Source organism: Schistocerca americana, chromosome X, assembly GCF_021461395.2.
Source record: "Schistocerca americana isolate TAMUIC-IGC-003095 chromosome X, iqSchAmer2.1, whole genome shotgun sequence".
Classification (NCBI taxonomy): Eukaryota; Metazoa; Arthropoda; class Insecta; order Orthoptera; family Acrididae; genus Schistocerca; species Schistocerca americana.
The window spans coordinates 715,342,411-715,349,827 of record NC_060130.1 but is presented as its reverse complement, the minus strand read 5'-3'; the positions used below and the strand labels follow the sequence as shown (position 1 = coordinate 715,349,827).

The 7,417-nt window shown below is 39.3% G+C and overlaps 1 protein-coding gene across 3 annotated transcripts in view; it reads right to left on the bottom strand.

The window, feature by feature from the left end:
* Positions 1-837: 837 nt before the first annotated feature.
* Positions 838-7,417, bottom strand: part of LOC124555557 (transmembrane protein 43 homolog) — a 248,401-nt gene continuing 241,821 nt past the window's right edge. For all 3 annotated transcript variants that reach the window (XM_047129516.1, XM_047129515.1, XM_047129514.1), the window contains exon 8: positions 838-975. The gene's annotated coding sequence lies outside the window, so the exon portion shown is untranslated. The remainder of the gene's footprint in view (positions 976-7,417) is intronic.

Sequence of the window (7,417 nt, the reverse complement as noted above, 5' to 3'; positions counted from 1 at the left end):
TTTAATTTGTAGAATAAAAACGCAATAATGATGTAATTCAGTACCTGAATATCGGTTCGTATTCTAAAAGCTGGACTCAGTGAATTGTTAATGATCAATTAAATCTGTACAATTAATAGTTTATGAGGGAGAAAATAGCCTGGTAAGTATTATGTAGGTATGTATCCTTCTGCGTCGTGCGGGGTAGCTGTGCGGTCTTGGGCTCCTTGCCACGGGTCACGCGCCCCCCCTTGTCGAAGGTTCGAGCCCTCCCTCGGGCATATGCGTGCGTGTGTGTGTGTGTGTGTGTGTGTTGTCCTTAGCGTAAGTTAGATTAAGTAGTGTGTAAGCCTAGGGACCGATGACCTACGCAGTATGATAGGAACTTACCTCGAATATCAAATTTTATCCTTCTGCAGTTACCAGTTGCCCCCATAAAATTACCATTGGCTGGTGAAAAAGCTAAATTTAGTTTCGATACAAAACAGTTCACAATAAAATAACTCTTTCTGATTCCCGAGTAATGATACACTTTTTAAGAATGTTATATTTCAGATGGGTGAGTAGAGTTCTCGTGGATACTGCACACGTGTTGAATTTTTAGATGACGACACAGAAGTTCGCAGTAGTTCTGAACAGTTAGAAAGTATAATCTTCCATGACCTCTCAGCGGTGCAGTAACTTTTAAGTCGTGACAGGTACACGACAATAGGCAACAATTACTCCGAAAAAACGTTAACTGTCAATGAAATGACCTGAAATGTCATTCTAAATTGTAAGAACTAAGTAATACATGTAAATATATAAAATTAGAAACACTTTTTAAGGTGTTCTACTGAGAGAGAAACTACTTTATTCTTTATAAAATTATAAAGAGCAGTATAGATAAGTTACATCATTATATAATGTATATTTTGTTTATTATACGATTATGCTTGCTACAGTAGTGTATTGAGTGTTTTTACTAATCTTGAATGATAGTTGCTTGTGAAGTTCCTGAAACAGAATTAAGAGTCAGTTCCAGTATAGAAAGACGACAAATTATTTACAGTTAATCTACTAAAACACAATAATTTTATTATTCTGTGAATAATAATAAGCTGACTTGATAAAACAAAAGCAGTTATGAAGGATATCAAAAAATGATACAAACTCAAAATGTTTTATGGAAGTGGTGTCGTACAGCTTTAATGAATGTTAAGAACTATATTATGCAATCCGCAAATGTAACGGTATTTTTTATTAGACACGATCGATTTCGGTCTTGGATCAGACCACCATCAATCCAAAATCCATCTCAGCTATGCAGATGCATAGCTGATGATGGTCTGATCCTAAACCGAAATCGATCGTCTCTAAAAAAATAAATCGTTACAGCTGTGTATTGCAAATGTAGTTCTTAGCAAATTTAAAATTCTCAGTCAATGCACTTTCTTGCGTCACTAAGTATCTGCGAAATGAACGTTAAATCTAAAGATATTAATCTTGGGTAAAACATGAGTTCTATATTTTTTTTGGCAGCATCCCGTTCTCGAATATCGATAAAGAGCGCTTCACTATAGATCTATGGTACAAATAAATAATAATGTAATAAAATTGACAGGAAAACGCCAATTACGAGGCTCTGTAGTTATACAGAGGAATGATTTAGTGCAATAATCAATCTTTATGTTGTGAAATAATGTGTTTCATGGATAACAAGACAGAAGTATAATGTTGGTGTAAAAACATAGTGAGGCCCCAATTTATCTAACATAATCACTTTGGCAGTCGGAATAGTGGAAAAAACAGGCATCTACGAAAATCTTATGTCACTACACAATTATGAGTTCAAGTACCGAAGTACATGGGATGTACGTGTCTCAATCGTTACTATACATTTGTGTTTTGTGTAGATGGTGTTTTATAGCTGTAATGAAGGTTAAAAATTGCATAATGAAACACAGACTTGCATCAGTATTTTTATTAAAGTCGATCGATTTCGGTCAAGGATCGGACCATCATCAGGTTCAAAAAACACCTCAGCTATGCATATACACAACAAGAATAGTGGTTATAATTTACAGACTGTTCCATAACTAAAATTAGGTGCATGTTCGTCACGTATATGTTGGACAGTAGCACATATGTGACGCAGAAACAGCTAATATTAGTAATGGGGAAGTCTACAGGTTATAACTGCTATTCTGATTGTGTAAATGGTTAGTGAGACGCTTTTTAGACCAGATGATGGTCTGATCCTAGATTGAAATCGATCGTCTTTAATAAAAAAAAATACTGATAGAGCTGTGTATTTCATAATAAAATTCTTAACAATGCAGTTTTTCTAGAGATTTTAGAAAAAAAAGGACGATTGATGTTCAATATGCCGTCGACATCTGGATCATACGAGAGGGATTTTATAAAAGTAATGCACTTGGACTATTTAAAACCTCTCCAACTGAGGTGAACCATCAACAAATATCTAGGTCTTGGATAAATTTGTCATCGAATTTGGCACAGTATTTGCACCATTTCTGAGCGGTCAGTGATATCAAAATAAGTAATGTCTACATATACTTGGTTTGTGATAAATAGTCTCCAAATATGGAATTAGGATTCACAGGCCTTCTTCAAACGAATGGGAGTGATGAATTACAGTGAAGTTGTTTTTATGCTTTTATTCTGAACTACTAAAAGCCGATAATTATCACTCTAAATTCCATTTGTAATGAGATACAAATTCTTTAACCGTTTTTGTAAAATCACAGTAATATAAACACATATCGATGAATTATGACACAAATACTTTGTTATTATGAGTCATTTTACTTCTAGAGATGATGTCTGAAATCTAAAAATGGTTATTTGACACATAAATGCAACAAAAAAAAATTGAGAAAAGATTTAGATGGCTCTTGGCTAGGTTACTTCTGTTCAAATCTAAGAGGAAATAAAGTGAAGTAAGCTTAGCAGATCACATTTTTTTTAGTACATACCACAGAACGAGCAGATGGACTAGGAAATCTGATACGGGTTAATCACCTAACTTACGCTGATCAGCCAGAACATTGTGACCAGCGACCTGCCATCGATATAAACCTGTCCAGGCGAGAGGAGCGTCATCTGGCGGGGAATGACTGCTAGTCAGACATATGCACAGTGCATGCAGTATCAGTGAGAGTGCAGTTCGTGTGTAGAATGGGGAAGGCGTGCGATCTATCAGAGTTTGACCGAGGCCAGATTGTACTGGGCCGGAGGCTCGGCACGAACGTTGCGGAAACTGCACGACTTGTGGGAGTTCGAGGAGTGCTGCGGTTAGTGTCAACACGTGGCGAAACTAAGTTGAAACAACGTCCAGACGTCATGGATTCGGGGGGCCACCCATCATTAGAGATGTCGGATGTCGTAAGCTAGGCAGACTGGTAAAATAGGGCAGGCGGGGAACTGTGGCAGAACTAACATCAGACTTCAATGCTGGGCATACTACAAGTGTGTTCGAACACACAGTGCACCGAACACCCCTAATAATGGGCCTCGACAGCCTACGACCCGTGCATGTGCCAATGTTAACACACCGACAATGAAAAGTATAACTGAAATGGGTATGCGACCATCAGCACTCGACATTGGCGCAGCGCCAAAGCGTTGAATGGTCTGATGAATCCCGATACCTTCTTCGTCATGCCGATGGGAGGGCGCGAATGCGTCGTTTTCCAGGGGAACAGCTCTTTAATGCCAGTACTGCGAAACAGAGACAAGCTGGCGGCGGCTACACTAAAGGAACATTCACGTGGGCATCAATGGGGCCAGTGGAGCTCGTGCAAGGCACCATGACAGCCAAGGAGTATCGTACCCTGGTTGCAGACCACGTACATCCCTTCATGACGATCATGTTTCCCGACGGCAGTGGGACTTTTCAGCAACATAATGCGCCATGTCACAAGGCCAGGAGTGTGATGGAGTGGTTCTAGGAACACAGTGGCGAGTTACAATTGATGTGCTGGCCCCTCAACTCTCCATATCTGAACAAAATCGAACACTTCTGGGTTGTGATTGAATGTGGTGTCAGAGCTCATCACCCCCTTCCCCGGAATTTATGGGAATTAGGTGACTTGTGTGTGTAAATGTGGTGCCAACTCCATCCAGCGACCTACTCAGGCCTTATTGCTTCCATTCCCAGATAGTTCGCCGTTGTTATCCGTGCCAAAGGTGGACACACTGTCTATTATGTAGGTGGTCATAAAGTTCTAGCTGATCAGTGTATCATGAAATAGTACAAACTATGTAACAGTAAGAAAGCTGTTGAACAAAAGTCCAGGGAAGAAAAATACATTGTTACATAAAGCACTTCACGAGCGGGCCAACTGGAGACATTATAAAGCAACAGCATCAATAATTTTTAGAAATAATAAAGGAAACCGTGTATTGCTACCAAAAAAATAAGAAAACGCTCTTTAGAACTAAAGTTCAGACACAGATGAGGTGCGTTGAAGAAGAAAGCAACGTGACAAGAAACGAAATACACAGATGACGGTTAACAGAGACGTTTGACTATGAAATTAATAGAAGGAAAGAGGGAAGTGTGGAGGCTACCAAACTGCCAGCTTCAAACTGAGATACAGCTTGTTTACCACAGCAGATGCGAGATTTTTAGAATATACATCGTAGAGGATCACTTCTGGTCGCAAGTACGGTAATACTAGTGGCTACTGTTCCTCGTAGAAAAGCTATAACTGCTATAGATAACAACAACAACAATAATAATAATAATAATAACAATAATAATCTCCCATGAATGAAATACTTTGCGGCAAGGTTGTGGATAGCATGCCCTAGCTAGGCACACAGTCGGACGACCAAAAACATCTGAAGGCTATCTGTGGAAATGCCAGACTAACATATGGTTTCTGAGGATGGATAGCAACTATTTCAGTACTTGCAGTAGGACAAATCTGGATGATAGACTGATCTGGCCCTGAAACATTAGTCAAAATGGCCACGCTATGCTGAATTAGCAAACAGCTGAAAGCAAGGGGGAACTATAGGCGTTATAATTTCTGAGCACATGTAGCTGTACCGAACACTTTAATGATGTTGTCGTCCTCTTGGGTAAAATATTGCAGAGATAAAATAAGCCCCCAGACAGATCTCCAGGCGGGGACTTCTAAGGAATATGCTGTCATTAGGAAATAAAGGAAACCAAAGAGAAATATGGTAAGGTCATTAAAGCTCCTGCAGAAGACATTAAAATATTGAGGTTTGCCAGAGATATTGTAATCCTGTCAGAGACGGCAAAGCAGTTAGAAGACCACTTGAATGGAATGGATAGTGTCTTGAAACGAGGATATGATAAAAACATCAACAAAAGTAAACAAGCGTAATGAAATATAGCGAATGCTCACACGATGCTTCAGGGAATTTGATAAGGAGATGAATAAGACACTGAAAGTAACTGATCAGTTTCACTATTTGTGTGCCAAAATGATGGACGATGGCCAAAGTAAAGAGAAAATAAAATGCATATTGGCAATAGTATGAAATACATTCCTGAAAATGAAAAATAGTTAACTTCGAATATAAATTAAAGTGTGAGGTTGTTTTTTTCTGAAGGTATTTGTCTGGAGTGTAAATTTGTACAGAAGTGAAGCGTGGGCGATAAGCAGTTCAGAAAAGAATAGAATAGAAGCTTTTCAAATGTGGTGCTACAGAAGATGCGTCAATCGGATGATTAATGATGACATACTGAATTGAAGTCTGGAGAAAAGTAGTTTGGATCAGCTTAACTAAAAGAAAGGATCGGTTGACAACAGACATCCCGAGACATCAAGGAATTGTCAGTTTTGTAATGGATGCGAGTTTCCTACGAAACTGTTGATTGGAGACAAAGGTTTGACCACAGTAAGAAGATTCAAATTGATATAAGTTGCAGTTGTTATGCACGGGTGAATAGGCTTATACAGGATAAGCTGGCGTGGAGACCTGCTTCAAAAAAGTCTTTGGATTGCGAGAGATTACAGTTTGAACACGCAAGTTTTGGTTTTTGTGAATCTTTAATTACAGTGTAGAGTATGAGGTCCTGAGTAGTACTGACATCTGTCCCAAGCCATGCAAACGGAAAGTAGGGAACTCCTGAGTGTGGATGTGGATGTGTTACAGAATTATGCTCAGGATCGCTGAATCTAGAACACTTAAGAGACCGAATTTTAACTGTGAACTCGCAACTCAGCTTAGAAAAGTTTGGTGGCTGTTTCTTTAGAAATACTGCAGGACTGGTTGTCTCTGTGTGTAAATGGGGCCACTGTATTTCCAGTTCAGAGAGCTGAAAGGAGTGTTGTTTCTGTTTAGCGTGGTCAATCTACTTAACGGCTGAAGCAGGTAGATGGACAGCTAAGCTGGACCTGTCCATGGGCTTAGCCAGGAGGCACCATTTGTCTTCACTGTTGTGCAGATGGAACTCTCACCACGGCAACTGATGTGGAAATTTCACCAAATCATACTTAAAAACATTTAATACACACACCACAACATGAAAAACTATACCAACGCCTTATTTTAAACTTAGACATCCTTACTTAATAATAAAAATATGAAAGGTGTACCTACGCCGATTCTGCAGCACTTTGCACTTAAATGTGGTACTGAGCCTTGCGATATCACTGAAGTCAAGTGCAACTGTTTGTGTGTGTTGTCAGCATGCAGGGGCAAATGCACGACATCACAATTCACACACTCCTCGTCTACGATACCATCATCTTGTGACACGCTCTTTTTGATGACATCGTCATGCCCTCGTTTCCTTTACTTCCCACTCTATGCTCCAAAAAGAGCCTAGAATTTACCCACCACTCGAACGAAAAAGCCAGCCACAGCCAAGTACTTTGGTGGCCATTAAAATGAAACAGCTAATCATAATGTAGCCCCAGAGCAGCTATCTTGACTGTGCTCAATATCCATCTGAGTTTTTATACCATGTTCAACAATATGTATCCAAAAAAATTACACAAAGAAGCAAAACACACACACACACACACACACACACACACACACACAAACACACAATATTTATGCCATGGACTTACAAGTAAGCAGCACTTGCGAACGTCCAAAGTTCGATCTCTGTACCACACTTGGTGGAAGCCACTAATGAAGTTCAAAATAAATATTTTACACATCTAAATTGTTCTGTGTTGTTCATCAAGTGTCATTTTTTTTAAGCCAGAAATATGTAGAAAAATACGTCAGCAGCACAATGTTTATTTTAATGTTATTTCCACAGTTTCTCAAAACAATACCTCCGCAAAACACACACACACAAAATGTTTATGTCAAATATTACAGTGGCATGGCCAAGTCAAAAATACATAAAGGGTTCTGAAAGCAGTTAGTTTGCTACAGGGCATTGGCGACAAGTTTTCATCCTGTCTCGCAGATGAAACCGATGCTGGCAACTCTCACT